The following is a 20,775-nucleotide window of genomic DNA, read 5'->3' on the forward strand; positions in this document are numbered from 1 at the left end:
TTCTTGGCTTCTCTTTGATAGGTTCTCGCATGCAGGTGATCTTGGGCATCTTCGGAGTTGGCTTTCCTCAACTCCAATAGGAATTAGTAGCATGTTACTGGTGTTTTTTTGAAGCTGGGTTTCCACATGAAATCCATGTGCGAAATGTGTTACCAAATCTGTTATGTTTCATGTTTACATTTATGCAAATTTGTTTTGACCTAGGACAATAACCTACAAAGTTTAACTGTTATATGATCTAATGGATGCATGCATAATAATGTTTTATGGATATGGGTTTTCTAAACTATGAAAATTTGTATTTGTACATCTATACCTTGGATAATTGAGTCACCCCCCCCCTCTCTATTATTTTAAAGAATTCCAACACTACAATCTCTCTCTATTACTCTACCAATCTTCACAAACTTACTGATATGTGGACATCAATGAATAACACAGTCATGAATTCAACATGTCAATACTCTCCAATGATTAGGATGTTCCCATATAGTAGTATCATCAAAATTCATGATAACAATCTCCCACTTTGGCATTGATGGAAGTATAAATGAAAAACATCTAAGTTCCAAGAATACAAAAACAATACTCTATCGTTGTTGCTTTTATTCTCAATTTCTCAAATCCTCTTCATTAATCAAATATAAAATCCTCAAGAATATAGCACTTTTCTTCTTCTTGTTTAAGATCAAAAACACTTTTTCACAGTAAAAAACTCATAATACATATATCCCCCATAGTGATATTTCTCTCTTTTCTTTAGATGAGTCTTTCTAAATCTCCCTAATAAAGTAGAGATTTTGATGTGCTCTCCCCATACATAGGAGATTTTTTTCCATTCATATTCTCTCCCCAATTGATATAAATGAAAAAGTCCCCATTATGTCAATTTATTGCTCCAACACTGCAACCAGCTCAAGTGTCCAAAGACACTATTCAAAATAAAATACCAAGAGTCATGAACTACTCCTATCATCATAGATACTCCCCCATAAGGGAAGCATAAACATTTAGTCTACTCTAACAATATTTCTTTGTACCACTAGACTAATAAACTTACTACATCATCTACTTAGAAGTAGGTAGGGGCATAATGCCTATAATACTTCTAAAGTACTCAAATGTATCTGTGGATAAGGGCTTGATAAAGATATATTCATTTTGATCTTCAGTACTCACACATCTAATCTGATCTCTTTTTCTATTGATTTCTCTCTCAACACATGATACTTAATAAATATATGCTTAGTCTTAGAATGCAATATACATTTCTAGGACATGCTCACTATACTTGTGTTATCACAATATATGATAATAGATTCTACAACCTTAATTCTGACATCCTTCAACATCTTTTTCATCCACATCACTTGGTTACAATTATTTTCTACGACAATATACTCTGTCTTAGTTGTACTCAGAGAAATAAAATATTTTTCTTTCTTAGCCAAGGAACCAATCATCCTCTAAGAAAAATGCTCCACCACTAGTTCTCTTTCTCTCATCCATACTACTTTCCTAATCCACATTAGTATATGCACATAGATTAAAATTAGTCTATCTATTATACCAAATTTAAGAGTTAGATGTTCCTTTCAAATATTTGAATACTATCTTTACTATTGCATAACGATATTCCTTAGGATGATCTTGAGATCTAGCTACAATCCTAACTACATTTTCTATATCTGGTCTAGCGTGAGTTAGATATTGCAAACCTCCAATCATGGATCTATACTTCTTATGCTCAACTATTTGTGTCTCATCCTTGCTGGATAACTTCTCACAAATTATCATAGATGTCCCAATAGGCTTACAAATTTCCAATCCAAACCTTTTAAATAAAAATTTCAAGTACATAGCTTTTACAATTAAAATATCATTATTGTTATACACAATCTCTAATTCTAGGAAAAAATTCATTTCTCCTATTATGCTTATTTTAAACTCATTCTTCATTCTTAGAAAACTGACTTAAAAGGTTTACTATCAAAAAGGGAGATTGTTATTAAAAGATTTTTTTCAATCATTTTTTTTTCATTGATGTCAAACCTGCTATTTATAGGAATTACAATTGCTTATAAGATCCAAGTACTATCACTTAGTTGATTAATGAAGAGGATTTAATCAACAAGATGTAACAAAAGAACCTAAGGGAAAGGTTGAGTTATGGTTTTGTAATTAAGTTGAAGGATCAGTTAAGATAATGGTTAAGTGATGTATTGATAATATACTTGAAGATGTAGAGGTTGGTCATACTTAGAAACTTGAGAGGAATAAGTTGGAACAAGGTTGACTACAAAGCTTAAACTAAGTTCATTAGTAAGTGTCGAGCAAGTTACTTTAAGCTGAGCAAATTTTTAGTTACAGCCAAGAAAATGGAAAATCTAATGTGTGTTGAGTGATATAGAAGGATCCAAGTGTGTTTAGGTGCCGAGTAAAGTAACAAGTGCTAAGCATCAAAAAAAATTATTGGATGCCGAGTAAATTCACAATAGGTGCCGATCATTAGTAAAGCATAGTTGGTGCCAAGAAACATAGTATGTGTCGAGCACTAGGATTTCAATAGTGTCAAGTTGTTGCATTACTGGAAAAGCCAAAAATTCACCAAGTCTAACCTAAAAAAGTTCTTACCTTGAAATTTGTGAACCAGTTGGTGGATAAGGATGGTGAGTTGGTGGCAAAAAGGATGTGAACAATTTTTGAGTGAATTCAAGAGGATTCTTCGGGATGTTTCTATAAGGAACAAAATATGGGTTAGATTCAATGAATCCTACCTAACCCATTGAAATATAAATTAAATGAGGGAAGAATTGAGTGGGAAAATAAATTCTAGACTTCTATTTAAGGAGTCATAGACTAAGAAGCAAGAGTTGCTAGAGTGCCAAATTGCAAAGTTATAGAAGGGTGTCAAGGAGAAGATATCTAGGAGAAGGAAGAATAAAGCACATAGAATCTACTTTGATTAATGGTCAAAAAGAGATGATTGCAATAGTATATTGAGCATGGAGACTCAAGGAGACCAAGCTTGAAAGGAGGACAAGCTATCAAGAGTTGTAGAGATTGAAAGCTAGGAAATGTTATGAGTTAAAGAGTGATCTAAAATATAAAAGTTAAGTTGTATGTTGAAATTAGGTCAACAATCATTGTTACTCTCTAGCAATTATATCAGTTAGGGTAAAAGAAAATCCTATGGACTTAGGTTGGTTTAAAAGCAATTTGTAAATCCTTTAAAAGGGTGGCATTCCAAGTGAATGTTCTAAAGTCCTCTAGCCATACCCACTTCTAACAAGGTGGTTAAATCCTTTAACTAGGTCACATTTAACAGTGTGTTGTAGCCTTTAACAGGGTAGGCCTTTCATAAGGAATCACTTTAGAAGAGTGAGAATTAAGTAGCATGTTACTAGTGGTTTTTACCAAATTGGGTTTCCATGTAAATCACTTGTTATGTGTTGATCTTTTCAAATGTTATGTTTGCATGCTAATTTACAATAACTTGTTGAATAGGAAAGTTAAAGCTTCGATTAATAAATAGTTAGATGGGCATACTTTACTTACTGAAAAGTTTGAATTGGACAGTTGGACCATGAATAACTAATTCACCCCCCCTCTTAGTTATTCTAAAGCATTTCTAACAATTTATATCAAAGTCGTTTATTGATTTAGTTTAAAGGTACTAGAAGTAGGAAGATCAAGATGTCCAAGAGAGAAGTTCCCAAGATCAATGATGATAACTTTGTTTTATTGAAATGTCTAATGAAATTGCACCTTGGATTAATAGGTGATTATGCAAAAAATTTAATTGGAGTGGAACATGTAGACCCAGCTGGACCCCTCTCTACAGATGATTTGAACAAAAGGAAGGAGCACAATCAGGCAATGTTGGAGATTGCCTCTACACTCAGTTACGTTGAATTTGATGACATCAAAGATTGTGATACTACATTCAACATATGGAAAGCCCTATTAGATATGTATGGAGGAGATCAAAATGTTTAGAGTGCAAAGAGAGAAAGCCTCAGAGGAAATTTTGATGACATGAAAATGGAAGAAGGAGATAATGTTGCTCAATATGGCTCTAGAATGAAAGAAGTGGTAAGTGCAATAAGAAGTCTAGGTGGTCAATTGGAAGAAGAGATTGTCAGTAGGAAATACCCGAGAACCCTATTCCCTATCTATGCTATTAGAGTTTTAGCCATCTAAGAGCTTAGGTATGTACAAGGAAACACTCTAACCTTTGAAGGAATAGTGGGAAGACTTACTGCATTTGAACTATCCAACTTTGATATCTACAAACCTAAGAACCTTGAATCTACTTTCAAGGCCAAGCTAACATTGAAAGACACTAAGGAGGTGAAATCAAAGAAGAAGAGTAGAAAAGGAAAACATGCATCTAGTGATAGTAGCATAGATGGAGAAGATGTAGAATAGTTGGAAGCACTACTAGCTAGAAGATTCCATAGAGGAAAAGGTAAATTCAAAGGTAAGTTACCCATCATTTGTTATAAATGTAATGAAGTAGGTCATATTGCTACAAGGTGTATCGAGAAGAAAAACTACAAAGAAGGAAACAAGTACAAGAACAAGAGAGAAGATGATAGTAGAGATTACAAGGACAAAGGCAAAAGATGCTACATTGTTGAAGAAGATTCTAATGAGAATGATGATGAATTAGTCTATGTAGCCATGAAGGATGAATCTAATGAAGATGAGGCAATGACATTGGTAACCTGTGTGAACAAAAATGTAAAGTGGATCATAGACAATGGGTGCTCACATCACATGATAGGAGATAAAAGTATGTTTATTACCTTTACTTAGTATGATGGAAATAGTATTAGATTTGATGATGATGATCCATGTCAAATCAAAGGAAAAGGCTCAATTAAACTCACAAAGAAAATTTCATGTGATAATGCATAATATGTTTAACGATTGAACTACAATTTGTTGAGTATATTATAGTTAGGCAATGTAGGTTGAAAAGTAGGATTTGGAACTAAAACTACCGAAATCTATAACACTGATGAAAATCTAAATGGAAAAGGTGAACAAACTAGAAGTAATCTATTTTACCTAGATATGAAAGACGTGACTTGTCTTGTTGTTAAATTTGATGATGTGTGGTTATGACATAAAAGACTGTGTCATGTTCACTTCGACAATCGGATTACCATCAATAAAAAGAAGAAAGTCAGAGGTTTACCTAAGTTAAAGAAACCTGAAAACACAATGTGCAAACAATGTCAACTAGGAAACATGACTAAATCTAGTTTCAAAAGAAAAGCATACACTTCCAAAGAAGTACTATAATTAGTCCATACAAACTTATGTGGTCCAATAGAACTGCAAATCTACCTAGGAGATAGATAAATAATTCTATTTGTATATGACTATTCTAGGATGCTAACTGCCATGTTCTTAAAGAAAAAATTTGATGCATTTCAAATGTTTAAGTGGTACTTTGCTAGGTTTGAAAAGGAAATAGGAAAGAGTATGAAGTGCCTAAGATCAGATAGAGGAGGAGAGTTTACATCAAAATAATTTGAGATATTTTTCAATGATAAATGTATCAAAATGAAAACATCAACACCAAGAACTCCCCCACTGAATGGAATTGTAGAAAGAAGGAATAGGTCAGTAAGACTGTGCTAGAATCTTGATGCTGGAGAAAAATGTTGCTCTGAAATATTGGAGAGAAGCTATAAGTATTGTTGTTTACACCCTGAATAGATTCCAAGTCAAGAAAGGAACAAATGCAACACGTTTTGAATTATGGTATGGTCACTCGCCTAGTGTAAAACATTTCAAAGTATTTGGTTGTAAATACTATATTCTTAAATACACTAGAAATGACAAGTTTGATGCAAAAAGTGATGGAGACATATTCCTTGGATACTCCACTAGAAGCAAAGCATACAAGTGTTTGAATACTAACACTAACAAGACTGTGGAGAGTTCAAATATAAATTTTGATGGGCATGTAGAAGTCCAAGTTGATGAATCCTAGCAACCAAAAGATTATAGATCCTTTGTATACTTTTATGAAGGAATACCAATTGAAGATGGAGCTGCCAATCAAGTTGGGAATCAACAAAATTTTTTAGTATCAGTTGAGTATAACTAATGAATGCCAAGCTACATTTAGAAGTTGAGTTGCACAATGAAGAGAATGCACATTCTGATTTTGGAAATAGTATACATGGGACAAATGATAAAATACCAAATGAAGAAGAGAAAAATGACTCTGAATCTGAAAGGTCAAATATGGAGAGAAGGACAGAACCAAGACTAGCTAAGTATGTGAGAAGACACCTCCCTATAGAGAAAATCATTCGTGATAAGGATGCAAGACCAATGACAAGGAATAGACTAAGGAATGACTCATGTTTGTTGAGTAAGGTTGAGCCCAAAATAGTAAAAGATGCACTACAAGATGATGACTAGTATAAATCTATGGAAGAAGAGATAGATCAGATTGAGAAAAATAAAACCTAGGCCCTAGTTCCTAGACTAGTTGATAAGAATGTAATTGGTACCAAATGGGTCTTTAGAAAAAAACTTGATGAGAATGGTGAGATAAAAAGAAATAAAGTTAGGCTTGTTTACAAAGGCTATGCATAATAAGAAGGACATATTATGGGGAAACATTTTCCTTTGTTGTAAGAATGGAAGGAGTAAGAACACTACTTGCATATGTTGCCTACAAAGGTTTTAAGGTCTACCAAATGGATGTAGAGTTTTATTTTCTAAATGGTATACTAGAAGAGGAAGTCTACATAGAACAACTTGAGGGATTTGCTGATGTCAAAAACAAAGATATGGTCTGCAAATTGCATAAAGTACTCTATGGTCTAAAGAAAGCACCTAGAGCATGGTATAAGAGACTGCAAAAATATCTTGTGAAGATAGAATTTGAGAGAACAAATGATAATAGAAACTTGTATATCAAGGTAGAAAATGGTAAATATATTTTGATATCTGAAATCTTTGTTGATAACATCATATTTTGAGGAAAAGATATTCTATGCAAAGATTTTTCTGATCAAATGAAACATGAGTTTGAAATTACAATGCTTGGAGAAATCAAATTCTTTGTTGGATTGAAAGTACATAAATTGAACCATGGCATATTTGTGGCCCAATCAAAATACATCAAGAAGATACTCAAGACATTTGGATTAGAAGACTCAAAACTAGTTAGCACACCAATGGTAACAGGATATAAGTTTTCAAAGAATGATGACTCAGCTAAAGTGAATCAGATAATGTATAGATCAATGATTGGAAAGTTGTAGTATGTTATACATAGTAGATCAAATATTGCATTAGCTATTGGAATAGTGGCAAGCTTTTTTTCAAATCCAAGAGAAAATCGTCTGATGGCAGTAAAAAGAATACTGAGGAACCTAAAAGGAACTAATGACTTTGGTTTATACTACAAGAGAAGTGAAAAATTAGATTTAAGAGCCTACACTAATGCATATTGGGGAGGTAATATTTGTATATGAGAAAATGTTAGTATGCTAATAGAAACCAAATTTAAATAAAGCTTCTACAAACTAAAAAAAATTCATAAACTTCAAGATAGACTAAGATGAGCTCTTAATTGAAAATATGAGCCATTAATGGGCTCTCTCAATAAGAAGCTCTCTTGTTGAGTAGCTTTGTCTAAATAGATAGGATGTATGCTCAAGCTTTATGCTTCAAAAAGGGCTTCAATGGATGATTGTAGATTTTTGGTGTGGATAGATGGCTTTAGTATGGATTTGGCTCTCAAAATAGCATTATAACTTTACTTCATGGATTGTGTTATTTTGCAAAGGGGAAGGATCCAATTTATAGGCAAGAGGCTTGAGGGTTTGAGGGCTAAGATGCAAGGATGGGAAAAAGCTTATGGAGGGCTCAGATTGCATGAGAGGAGAGCACATGGATTGTGCTTCCTTATAGCCAATCAAGGAGTGACACATGTCACATGGTGAGAGGATGGAGGAAAGGGGAAGGATGAGTCAACAAAGGAGGCTCAAGGGATAAAATCTTCATAAAGACCCTCATAATGACTTGTAAGAGCAATAAAAGGGCTTGTAAGAGTCATTTATGGCCTAGTGGACTTCATAAAGTTTTATGGTTGAGATATTTTGAGGGTGATGAGAGCAAATTCGACTTGGACTTGATTAGGAAAGTTTTAAGCTTGCTTAGGCTTGTGCAAATGATTAGAGGATGGATTAGGATGGTTTAGGATTAGCTTAGGGATAGGCAAGTGGATGGCATTTAATGAGGGTGGGTGAAGGAGGAGATATTTGTTAACTTTGGCTTGGGTTAGTAAGTTTTAACCCATGTTTAGGGAATGTGACAAGGTTAGGAGGGGATTAGGATTAGGTTTAAAGACATCTTCTAGAAGAGTCTAGATTTTGGAGGAGGATAAAGACTTTCTAGAATAGTCTAGAATTTTCTAGGATGAGGATGAAGACTTTCTAGAAGAGTCTAGAACTTCTTAGGATGAGGATAAATTAGATTTTTAGGAAATAAATAAAGTTTTATTTATTTCAAGGGTTTGGGTTGAGGAGATATTTATTAAAACTTTTTTAATAAACATGAGGATTAATATTTAATTTTAATTAAATATTTTGAGTTGGGATTAGGGGTAGGAAATGATGGGATTAGCCTTTAATCAAAATTAAAGAAGGATTAGAAGATTTTGGAAGAGGTTATTGGTCATAAGGAAATTGGCCAACTTTTGGGAAAAAAATAAAATTTTTATTTATTTTAGGATTTTTGGTCAATTTATTAATTAAATAATTAATAAATAAGGAAATAATGTTTAAATAAGATTTAAACATTTTTGGGAGGGATTCCTTAATTAAATATTTTTAATTAAGATAAAAGGATTTAATGGCATAAAAATTAATTAATTAATTAATTAAATAATTAATTAATTAATAAATGATGATGTCATCAGGAATTTTTCAAAAAATAAAAATACTTTATTTTCTAAATGATTTTTAGGTGTCTACATTTTGCCCCTCTTTGATGTGATGCCGCAAGTGGCATGACATCAAAGATAAGAAAATAAGATGCCCAAGGCTAGAGCAGAAGAGGAGAGAATGGACTATGAGATGCCCCCTCAAGAAGGCAGCAGGGAGAGAAAGCGAGGCTTGGTGGCTTCTTGAAAAATACAAGAATCTGGGATGAGCAAGGAGACTCAACTTGGATTAAGAGAAGAGGTTGAATTAGCTCAAACTCTCACTATGGGAGAATGATAAAGGAGAATCAGATGCACAAGAGGAAGCAAGCTTAAGACCTTAGGGAAGGTGGAGGATGAAGGAGCAGAGTGCTATAAAAAGGAATCCAAGATAGGGAGATGGATGAGGGGATTATAAAGCTGATGCAACAGGATTTCAAAGAGTTAGATTGGCAGAAGATGGGTTTCGGAGATCCCTAGGACTAGGATTATGGATCTCGAAAGATGAGGCTTGGTGGGTTGATTTGGATTGGTGGATCCCTAAGACTAGGATTGTGGATCAATAAAGCTAAGAGTGATGAGTGATTCAAAGAGATACTGATGCATCAGCTGGGGTAGGAGAGACGGATGCTGGATATGGATGGGGGATAATGGAGATGAAGGAAAACCATTGAAGCTTTTTGAGCGGGGGGATACTTCAAAGAGAAGTACCACCATGTAGTTGAGCACTAGATTTGCTATAGGACTAGTGGTTAATTGCCAAGGTTACCAAGAACATCAAGGCCTTTTCACCAACCGTCCAAAGGACTGACAAACTAACTCAAAACAAACACACAAGGATTGCCCCAGCATCACACATGAATCCTAGAGGAAGCAGCATGGAAACGACACTGGAGAACCCACAAGCAGAAAAGAAAAACAAACGAAAGACCTGATCAAGACCTTACGCTCTAATTGCCCCATTCGCAGCATACCATGATATGGAAGATCGTGGCAACCTTGAGGAGGGAACAAGGAGATTGCTTGGAAAAGATACTTCAAAACCCAAAAGGGAAGATCCCAAATCAAAAGAAAGTGAAAATTCAAAAGAGAACCGTTTGCCAACGAGATGGGTAGGACGAGGTACTAACGGACCAAGATCAGACATGAGGAAAGCTAAATCCTGCAAGGACCTATCGGAGAGCACCTAAGCTGGTGGATTTGGATGAGTGATGCATCTGGCAAGCTGAACTAAGAAAGATAACACTTTGGTGATAGGAAATCTAGCTAAAGGATGCATTGAAATATCTAACCAAAGTGTGTGATGTGTGCAAGATGTTGACCAAGGACGAACTAACACGAACGCTGGATAGATACAATGGTACTAAGCTAAAGAGGATGTACAAGATGATGGACCAAGATATGTTACAAATGTACAAGTTTTTTCATGTTTTGGTTTTTGTGAGATGGAAATGTTTGTGAAGGATGGGATGTCTATAATAGGTGATAGGTGGATAGGTAGATGGTTTGCGAAAAGATTAAGTGAAAATGGGGTTTTGTGTGTGCACGTGATAGTATACAAGCTAGGATACAAGATTATTTATAGGCTAGAATATGGTACAAACCTTGGACAAGATTTAGATAGACAAGGTATGGTACAAGATTTACAAGGTATAATACAAGCTTTGGTACAAGATTTACAAGGTGTATAGGAGGTATTTACAAGCTTCATCAGATTTTTGGATATTTGGTTGGAACACCAAGGGAACAAGAAAGTGTGTCTTATGGGATGGTGGGTAAATGGATGAGGGATAGGATAGTGATAGATAATGGATTAGTCTTTAGTACACAAGGCGCCTGAATTACCAGGTTTTCACCAAGGTACCTATCCAAGGTGCTTGAATTGCCAAGTTTTCACCATTGGACGCTTGTTTCTCTTTACTATTTTTTTTTCTTTTGTATTTTTCAAAAGCCTGGTATACCAAGGATCTTCAAGCATAGAACTTCTTGAGATGAATGATGTTAGTAGGATCATTCAAGAGTTCTCCTTCTGGTGTAGATAGCTGATAAGCTCCAGAGCCAAAGGAAGCAGTGACAACATAAGGACCAAGCCATGTAGGTTCAAACTTGCCTTTCTTTTCTCGATCTGCTTGGACTTTCATGTTTTCTTTAAGGACCATGTCACCTGGCTGAAAGTGTCGTGGAAGCACCTTCTTGTTGAAATTCCTTTTGAGACGAGTTTGATAGACTGTGAGATGATCATAGGCTTGTTGTCGCTTCTCGTCTAAGAGATCTAGCTGGGTGAGCCGAGCTACTCTATATTCTTCATCTGATATTTGCCCTTGCAAAGATATGCGCAAGGAGGGAAGTTCAACCTCTATAGGTAGTACTGCTTCGACACCATAGACTAGGGAGTATGGAGTTGTGCCTGTGGATGTACGGAAGGAAGTTCGATAGGCCCATAGGGCTGGATTTATTTGTAGGTGCCAATCACGGCCGGAATCATTGACAACTTTCTTTAGAATTTTGAGGAGGGTTTTGTTAGTTGCCTCTGCCTGGCCGTTACCTTGTGGGAAATATGGGCTAGAAAAGCGGTGATGGATGCGGAGGGAAGTGCATAATTCTTCCATGTTGAGATTTTCAAAGTTACCTCCGTGGTCAGTGAAGATGGTGGATGGGATGCCGAAGCGGCAAACAATGTGGTACAAGATGAACTTGGAGACCTGAACTCCTGTAGCTGAGACTAGGGGGACTGCTTCCACCCATTTAGTGAAATAGTCTATAGCTGTTATTATCCATTTATGTCCATCAGATGAGAGGGGTGTGATAGTTCCAACTAGATCAAGGCCCCAACAAGCGAAAGGCCAAGGTGGTGCAATAGGCTGTAGATCCTGTGCTGGAGCGTGCACAAGATTTGCATGCTGCTGACATGGGAGACACTTTCTGACAAAGTCACAGGAGTCTTCTTCAATGGTAGGCCAATAGTAGCCTGCTCTAAGGATTTGTTGCGCTAGGACAATACCACTCGTGTGGGCACCGCAAAGTCCAGAGTGTACTTCCTTTAACACCATTGCAGCCTCATTTTGGTCTAAACATCGAGAGAGAGTATCGTGATAACCCCGATGATATAGGGTATTGGCTATGATAACATAGCGAGATGATTTTTGGATGAGGTTCTGGCGTTGGGTACGTGTGAGGTGAGGGGATATGATACCATCGTTAAGGTAAGCATGAATCTCATGGTACCAAGGGGATTGGGAACCAACCAAGATACAAACACGGTTTGAATCCTCATTCGCATAGGCGGGTGTGAGGAGCTGCTCCACTAAAAACTCATACTGTGTAGCTGCTTGGGGAATTTCCAAGAGCGAGCCTATAGTAGCCATAGCATCTGCTGCTTTGTTCTGTATTCGAGGCACTTGTGTAAACTGAAGCTTTGTAAAATGTTGGGTTAGCTAATCAACTAGCTCTTTGTAGGGTAATAGCTTTTCATCTTTGGTTTGATATTCATTTAGGGCTTGCTTGATGATGAGCTGAGAATCGCCAAAGATTTGTAGCTCAACAATGTTCCATTCTACAGCTATCTTTAATCCTGCTATGAGGGCCTCATATTCAGCTATATTGTTGGTGCTAGGGAATTGTAGCTTGAAGGCTTTTGGAATGTAATCTCCTTGAGGTGTGACCAACAATATTCCTGCCCCTGATCCATGAGATGTGTATGAGCCATCAAAATAAAGTTTCCATGGGGGTTGTTCTTCAATTAGACAGATATGTTCATCTGGAAATTCTGTGATCAACGGATAAGCATCTATTAGAGGTGCATCAGCTAGGTGATCTGCTATAGCTTGCCCTTTGATTGCCTTTCTATCCACATACTGGATGTCAAATTCACTAAGGAGCATAACCCATTTGGCCAAACGGCCTGTAAGTGTTGTTCTAGAGAGCATATACTTGAGAGGGTCAATCTTGGAGACTAGTTGGATGGTATGACTTAGCATGTAATGGCGAAGATTTTGAGTTGAGAAGACAACTGCCAAACAATCTTTTTCCATAGGAGTGTAATTGAGTTCATAACCAACTAGGGTTCTACTGATGTAGTAGATGGCTCTTTCTCTTTTGTAGTCATCAAGCTGTGCTAGAAGTGCCCCTAGAGCAGTAGGTGTTGCCGATATGTACAAAATTAGGGGACGACCAGGAATTGGTGGAACCAAGATAGGGGGATTGATGAGATACTGCTTGAGATGGTTGAAGCTGCGCTGACATAAAGGATCCCAATTGAAGTTCTCATCCTTCTTTAGTAAATGTGAAAATGGTGTACACTTATCTGCAAGCTGGGAGATGAAGCGCCGAACAGATTGGAGCTTTCCTTGAAGAGAGCGAAGTTGTCGCAGTGTCTGGGGAGGAGGCATGTCTAAGATAGCCTTGACCTTCTTGGGGTCGATCTCTATACCTCGTTTAGAAACTATGAAGCCTAGAAGCTTGCCAGATGTGACTCCAAAGACACATTTCTTGGGATTCAGCATGAGATGATATTTGGCTAACCTATCAAAGACTTTCTCCAAGTCAGCAAGATGATCCATGAAGGTATGAGACTTGACCAAGATATCATCCACATAATCCTCCAAAATGCTATGGATGAGATCATGAAAAATGGCTGTCATAGCTCTTTGATAGGTAGCCCCAGCATTCTTTAGGCCAAAAGGCATCATGTTGTAGCAAAAGGTTCCCCAAGGGGTAGTGAATGCTGTCTTATGCTGATCCTCTTCTGCAATCTTGATTTGATTATACCCAGAAAATCCATCCATGAGGGACAAAATTTCATGTCCAGCTGTAAGATCTACAATCATATCTATGTTGGGCAAGGGAAAATCATCTTTTGGACAAGCTTTGTTAAGATCTCTAAAATTAGTGCAGATTCTGATGTCACCGGAAGGTTTAGTGACAGGGACCATGTTGGAGATCCACTCTGAGTAGTCAATAGGTCGGATAACCTTAGCAGCTAACATTCTTTCTAATTCAGCTTTGACCAATAATGCCACCTTGGGGTGCATTTTTCTAAGCTTTTGTCTGACGGGCTTGATCTTTGGATCAACTGCAAGATGATGAACTACAAGCTTTGGATCAAGTCCTGGCATGTCCTGATATGACCATGCAAATTGGCCAATATTCTCTCTTAAGACCTCAAAGAGGAGGTCAGCTTGGTCTTGTGATAGGGATGCAGCAATGTGAACAAGTCTGGGGATCTCTGAAGAACCAATGTTGACTTCTCGAGTATCCTCAATTAGAATAGAAGACACCTCTGGTCGATTATCTTGAGGAGGCAATGCTAAATCCTCATGTTCTTCTTGTGGCTCTAGATTTTCTTGCTGAGGGGTTCTCTTCATTGCCTTAGCTAGTCTCAGATTCACCTTAGTTCCAGTTTTGGGTGTATCGGAACTAGGTTGGTGATTTTCTCCAAAATACCCCTTGGGATCTAGCTTGTAGATATAGGCAGAATCTGGCTTTGTTTTCTTGTGAGGAGTTTCAGCTCCCATGAATCTTAGAAGTGCCTCCTCTGATGTGAACTCATCGATGTGTATGACACTTGGTTGGTCCCAATCTATGAGTTCTGGATGGGCGAGTGGTAGGTCAATGAGGTGGATGGATAGTTCTTGGAGAACAGAGTCTCCGAGGGAGATTTGGTCTAGGATATCGTCGTAGGCTCTCTTTTCAACTTCCTCAGGAATGTCTTCAATTTCAACAAGGTCGCGGTGAATGTTTGAAAAAGCGTGACCGTTCTCATTGGTGCCCCCAGTTGTGGGTATGCCAAAGCCAAGACCTGACTTCGATTCCCACTTGTGTGCGTTGATGGGGCACTGCATGCCTCTTTCTTCTGGTCCTAGACCACCACCTTGATAGTTCCATTTGTTAGTGATGAGCTTATGTTCTTGGGGATACTTTTGGCTAAAGTGATCAAGGCGTGCTTGATTTCTTTGAGGTGCATCCTTATGTAACCATTTGTTGATATCTGGAGTGAGCTCCTCATGAAGAGGGATTTTCGAGGATACAAAGGTTGTTGGGCCAAACTGTTTGTATCGAGGAGGTGGAATTTCCTTAGATTTGTGATATGTCGGTCGTCCATGGGCATGTGGATCAAGTGGGAGTGCCCCGACAGCAAATGCATCTGACAGACTATACTCTCCACAACCTTTGTTATTGATCTTCACGGTAGACAGGGTAGAGGCGAGGATGGTTTCTGGGTCATTATAAGTGTGGGATGAGCTGGCGATGGATGTGCCGATATCAATTCTAGGGCAATGGTTTGTATATGAGGCTTCAACCGCATTGCAGTAAGCAAAGGGTTCTGGATCGGCATGGATGGTTACCTCAGTGCCCTGATGCAAAAATTTGACGCACTGATGGTAAGTGGATGGAACGGCTTTCATGGCATGAATCCATGGGCGACCAAGGAGGATGTTGAATGGTAGGTTTAGATCAATAACATGGCAGAGTGTCTCTTGGATGACTGGCCCAACCTTGATTGGCAGCAAAATAGTTCCTTCTGTGGTTCTTTCCAAGTTGTCATAAGCTTTGATGGTGATAACCTCACTGATGATATCTGCCTCAGTATACCCAGCTTGTTTTATGAATTTTAGGGTGCAAATATTCAAGGCTGATCCATTATCTATCATTACTCTTTTCACAGCAAAGTTGGATACCATGATGGCTATGCGAAGCGGAAGGGTGTGATCTGGCTCGACCATGGGTATGTCGGTGGGTTTGAACGATAGGGCACATGAGGATGAGAGGTGTCCAACAAGATTACGAAAATCAGTAGCATTGATATCAGAAGGGACACGGGATTCTATGAGAGCACTGTCAAGGATGTTCTTGTACACAGGACTAGTGCGAAGAAGGTCTAAAATGGAGATTTGGGCTGGCATGTTCCCAAGGTGTTCCAAGATATTGTACTGACTTTTTGATGGAGCTGATGGTGTTGGTGTAACAGGTGGGCCTGCAATGTTAAATTGCGCTCTTCGAGTGGTGACTGCACACTCATTGTTTGGTCCTTGGATGTTGATAACATTGACGGAAGGCCCTTTCTCGGATATACAACCTATAAGGCTACCATAGTCTATATAGGATGAAGTGTGGTCATTGTTCTTCCCATGTTGTTGGTTTGGCTGACGGTTGTTGGTGTTGTTGTTGTTGGTTTGGATAGGTGCTTTTCCAAGATTTTGGTTGTGGTGTGGAGGAAAAGCATTTTGATAGATTTGTAAGCCTGCATTGGGAGAGGTTTGGGCACCAACAGTGATTTCCTTCCGATCAATGAGGTCCTGCACATAGTCTTTTAGTTTCATGCATCTGAGGGTAGTGTGACCTTTTACCCTATGAAATTTGCAGTACTCATTATCTTTGTACCATGCAGCTTTGGATTGGCTTGGGTCAATTTGCTGGGTAGGGGGAAATTTGATGAGGTTTTCTTTGACTAATTTCTCAAAAATGACGTCCAATGGTTCACCAAGGGGTGTATAGTTTCTAGGTGTAGGTTGGAATCTAGGCTTTTGTCCTGCAGCTACATTGATGGCATTAGCTTGATTGCTAGACCCTTGGAAGTTGGGTCTTGGATTGTGGTTTTGATAGCTTTGGTTATTCTGTTGTTGGTAGTTGATAGCTTGTTGATTTTTTGGTTGATATGGTGGGTTGGACTGGTTGTGAGAAGGACCAACAATATTCACATGTCTGGTGTCAGTGACGCCATCTGTTGCAACGTGCTTGTTTTTGTTCCAATACCTAGACTTGTCATTGGAATGTGATTGATTTTGGTTGGCTTCCTTGTAAAGCTTGACCACACCATCTTTAATGAGTCCTTGCTCAAGGATCATTCCTTTCTCTTTGATATCTTTGTAGGTTTGCAAACAGTTCATGGTCATGTGGTGAGCCAAGCTAGGATGGGCATTATCAATAAACATTTTCACAACATGGCGTTCTGGCAAGGTGCAGGATATGCGGGTGGTAAGGGTTTGCCATCTTTGCAGGTATTCGGCAAGGCTTTCTCCACCTTTTTGCTTGGTGTGGACAAGATCAACTATTGATAGCTCTGTTTCAACAAGATGGGCATATTGGGCTACAAATGCCTCAGATAATTCAGCAAAGTTTTTAATTGTACCATAGGGGATTCTATAAAACCATTCAAGAGCTGGTCCAGCTAAGCTTTTGGGAAAAAGGCGCAAGAGGAAGACATCATTGTATGCTACATCCTGGCAGTGCATGTAAAATTCTTTGATATGTGTGACAGGGTCTCCTTTTCCTCTGAATTTGTCAAATTTGGGTACCTCAAAGTGTTTGGGAAATGGTGTCATGGTAATGGCTCTGTCAAATGGGTAAGGACACACATTCTCAAACTTGAATGTCTTCGGATCATTCCCTTCTTGGATGGCTTTTAGAGCTATCTTCATTTGCTCCCATTCTGAATTGATAGGTGATGGCTGGGGTGCCCCCAATGTAGGAGTTCCTTGAGGTAGGTATGTACTGGATGGGGCCACTGAATATGGATGGCTATGAGGGATTTGCTGATAGGGATTGTACATTGTTTGGGCAGCTGCATGGTGGATGACAGGTTGCTGAGGGGGAGGTGGCGCATATTGCTGCATGTGCTGTGAGGCTTGCTGTTGATATGGGATTTGAGGTTGGGATTGAGGAACATAAGCTGGCTGTGGGATAAATGGATTGCTTTGTGGAGGTAAGGTATAAGATGGTTGAGAGGCTTGGGGAAAGGATCGGGGGGCTTGTGGGGTTTGACCAATATATGTGGGTTGTGCCCCCATTTGGGATGGTATCTGCAAATAATTGGTGGCTGGCTGGGGTGGTGGATTACCTCCTAGAAGTGGCATTGAAAAGTAGTTGGTAATTGGAGGTAATGGATTAGTTGGTGGTGGAGGTGGTGGGAATTGAAAGCTTGGGAATGGAACTGATGGGGTTTGATAGCTTTGTGGTTGGATTTGGAAGCTTGGTAGAGTGGTGGCAGGGGCTGGGGTCACTTGGGAGCTTGGTAGAAAATTGGTAGTAGCTTGTGGGATTTGATAGCTTTGTGGAGTGAGGGTAGTAGCTTGTAGATTTGTGGCTAATGGTATTGAGCTCCCAAGACCTAATGGAAATGATGGGATTGTGTGTTGGGCTGCAGTGAACAAGCTGGGGGTGATGAAAGGTTGATTACTTGGCCCCATGGGTGGCATCCCTGTTGTATATTGCTGAGGTTGGCCAAAGATGCTAGCACTGATTTGGGAGATGGGTGGATTTGGAAGGCTGGGTTGGGGAGCAGCAGCAGCAATAGTGAAGGGGGTGAACGGTGAGCTGTTTTGGGTAAAGGGGGTTTGGAGCGGAGAGGTATGAACCAAGGATGGAGTGGTGGTGGCTGGGTTGGCTTGCGGCATGGAGATTTCAACTTGGGTGGATGATGGTATGTTTGGGTGTGTTGGATCATATGGATTGGCTGGAGGCTCTTCTTTTGGCATATATTGAGGATAATTTGGATCATAAGAGCCTATGGGTGGTGGTAGCTGCCCAAACAATGGGTGAGATGGATCTGATAATGGAGGGGGTCTTCCAAAGTCAAAGGTTCCTACATTTTCCCTTCGAAAATTAGCCATGATTGTCTCTTTGTTTTTGTCTATAATGGCATTTACCAATACTGCATTTCCTGGTTGGTTCATGAAAGCTTCAATGTCAGTACGTGATGGCATAGCTTTCTCTGCGCTGAAGGATGGCTGAGTGCTCAAGGGGGGTGAGGCTGTTTGATCCAAATGATAGGGCTCCATTGTTTCTTTCTTCTTGGCTAAGCGAGTGACGGGTGGCATGAAAAATGCTCCTAGGGATGAGATGCAATAATGCTAATGGATGCAAAAGGGGGAAGGCTTCTCTATGCAAATGATTTCCTAGGTTAAGGCAAAGCTATACGACAAAACCTAAGGAGGATTGGGTTGGAGATTCTAACTTCAAAGATATGTTGTCAAAGCACAAAAGGTCTGCTTTCCTATGTGTAAGCTTGGTGGTGATTGTGTCAACTTAAGGATAGACTGATGATCCTTTAGGAAGAACACGAGATTGACCACTTGTGGATCCCAACCTTTAGCTCAAGGTGATGAGGGATAACAAGTGACAAAGCTGGATCACCCTAGACAAAGCTCTGTCAAAGGGATAACCTTGGTGAGATTGATGGATTTGGAAGATTTTAGGAGTGGCAAACTTTTGGCAAAAGTGACAACAATTTTTAAGGCTTGGATGTGAGGTTTTGATTGTTGGCTAGATGGTTTGATTCTAAATGAGATGGATGAGCTAATAATGCTTAAGGGGATAACCTAAGATGGCTGGATTTTCTACAAAAATGACTCTAAAGTGAAGCTTATCCAAGAAGATGTGGAGAAACAAGGGTGTCTAATCATAGAAATCATGCCTAGTTGGTAAGGCATAAGCAGGATTAACTCCTGGATGTTGGCTAAATTTGATGGTGCGCTCTAACCAGGCCTCTTGAAGTGCTTCGTCGGTAGCTTTTTCCTCTACTTTGTGGAGTTTGGCAATTCGTGGGCTTGGTGTTATTTCTTTTCTCTTGGCTGAAAGTTCTTGGTATGCTAGAGATGGTTTGAGTTTAACTTTGTGGAACTTCTGTTTGGGTTTGGGTTGCTCTGACATCAATTTCTGAATTTGCTTGGCTTTGAGAGATCTTGGTTGTTTTGCTTCAACTCATTCAACTTCTGGAATAGGCAGTGACTACGCTAAGTATGCCCTAAGCTAGGATTGACCAAGTTTGGCAAACATTCATTCAACAAATAAAAGATCAAGCAATAGATAGAAACAACCAGATAGAAGTTTTTGATTCTCAGAAAGTGATACTTGCGCCAAGGAGTGTGTATGTTCTACAAATGTTTCGATCAGTCACCTCAAACACATTAACATCCTAGATGGTTGTCTACAAGGCTGACAGTTGGTTTAGCTAAGGAGTCCTCGATATACCCAAGGTACGTGAGGCCCAAATCCGTAGATGAGACCAAAAAGATGTCACACAGCCGAGAGGAGCGGTAACCCACTTCTCCTCTTTCACTTCTCAAGGGTATAAAGTTCCTTGAGGCTTAGCCCGAGTGACAAAATCTTGATCCCAAGAGAGGTGTCTTTCGATTCACCTCCCAATTCTTATACTCCGCCAGAACGCTGGAGTTGAGGTTGTCCAAGGGGTGATGAAATCTCCAAGCAGGCCTCCTAAAAAGAAACAAGGTTTTGGATCCTAATCTTATGCACCCAAGATGGCCTCGAAAGACGACAAGGGGAGAGAAGACTTGGATGACCTTGGGCTAAAAAACACGCTTGTTCTTTTACCAACTGACTCTTATGTGTGCTAATCTAGACTTTGCAAGCACTCATGTTTAAGAGACAATGTTCAATTCCAACTTGAAGTGCCAACAAAAGTAAATCGATCGAAGAATGCAAACAATAAGAAGAGTTAGGGTCAACAAAAGCAAACTCGCGCGCCCAGAGGCCCTCCACGTCAAGTATCGATTAATTTTCTTTAAGGCATTCAAGATTGAGTGTGAGTTTGTTTTAAGCCCAAAACAAAAGTGTGTGAGATTCGATTTCAAGCGCACGCCCGGAGGCTCTCCACGTCAGTTGTTGTTCAATTTTAGTGCCCAAACTTGAAGTGTGATCGATTTAATCTAGAGTTTTGATCATTTAAGAATTTTGATAAAGTTAAAGCAAACATTCAAAGACCAAGTGAGTGAGTTAGATTGTGGAACATTTAACACCTTTTTCAAGTAGACCCATCCCCATAAATGGCGCTGAAATTGCAACCAATGGTTAATATT

Source organism: Cupressus sempervirens, chromosome 7, assembly GCF_028749045.1.
Source record: "Cupressus sempervirens isolate cs-2001-9-10 chromosome 7, ASM2874904v1, whole genome shotgun sequence".
NCBI lineage: Eukaryota > Viridiplantae > Streptophyta > Pinopsida > Cupressales > Cupressaceae > Cupressus > Cupressus sempervirens.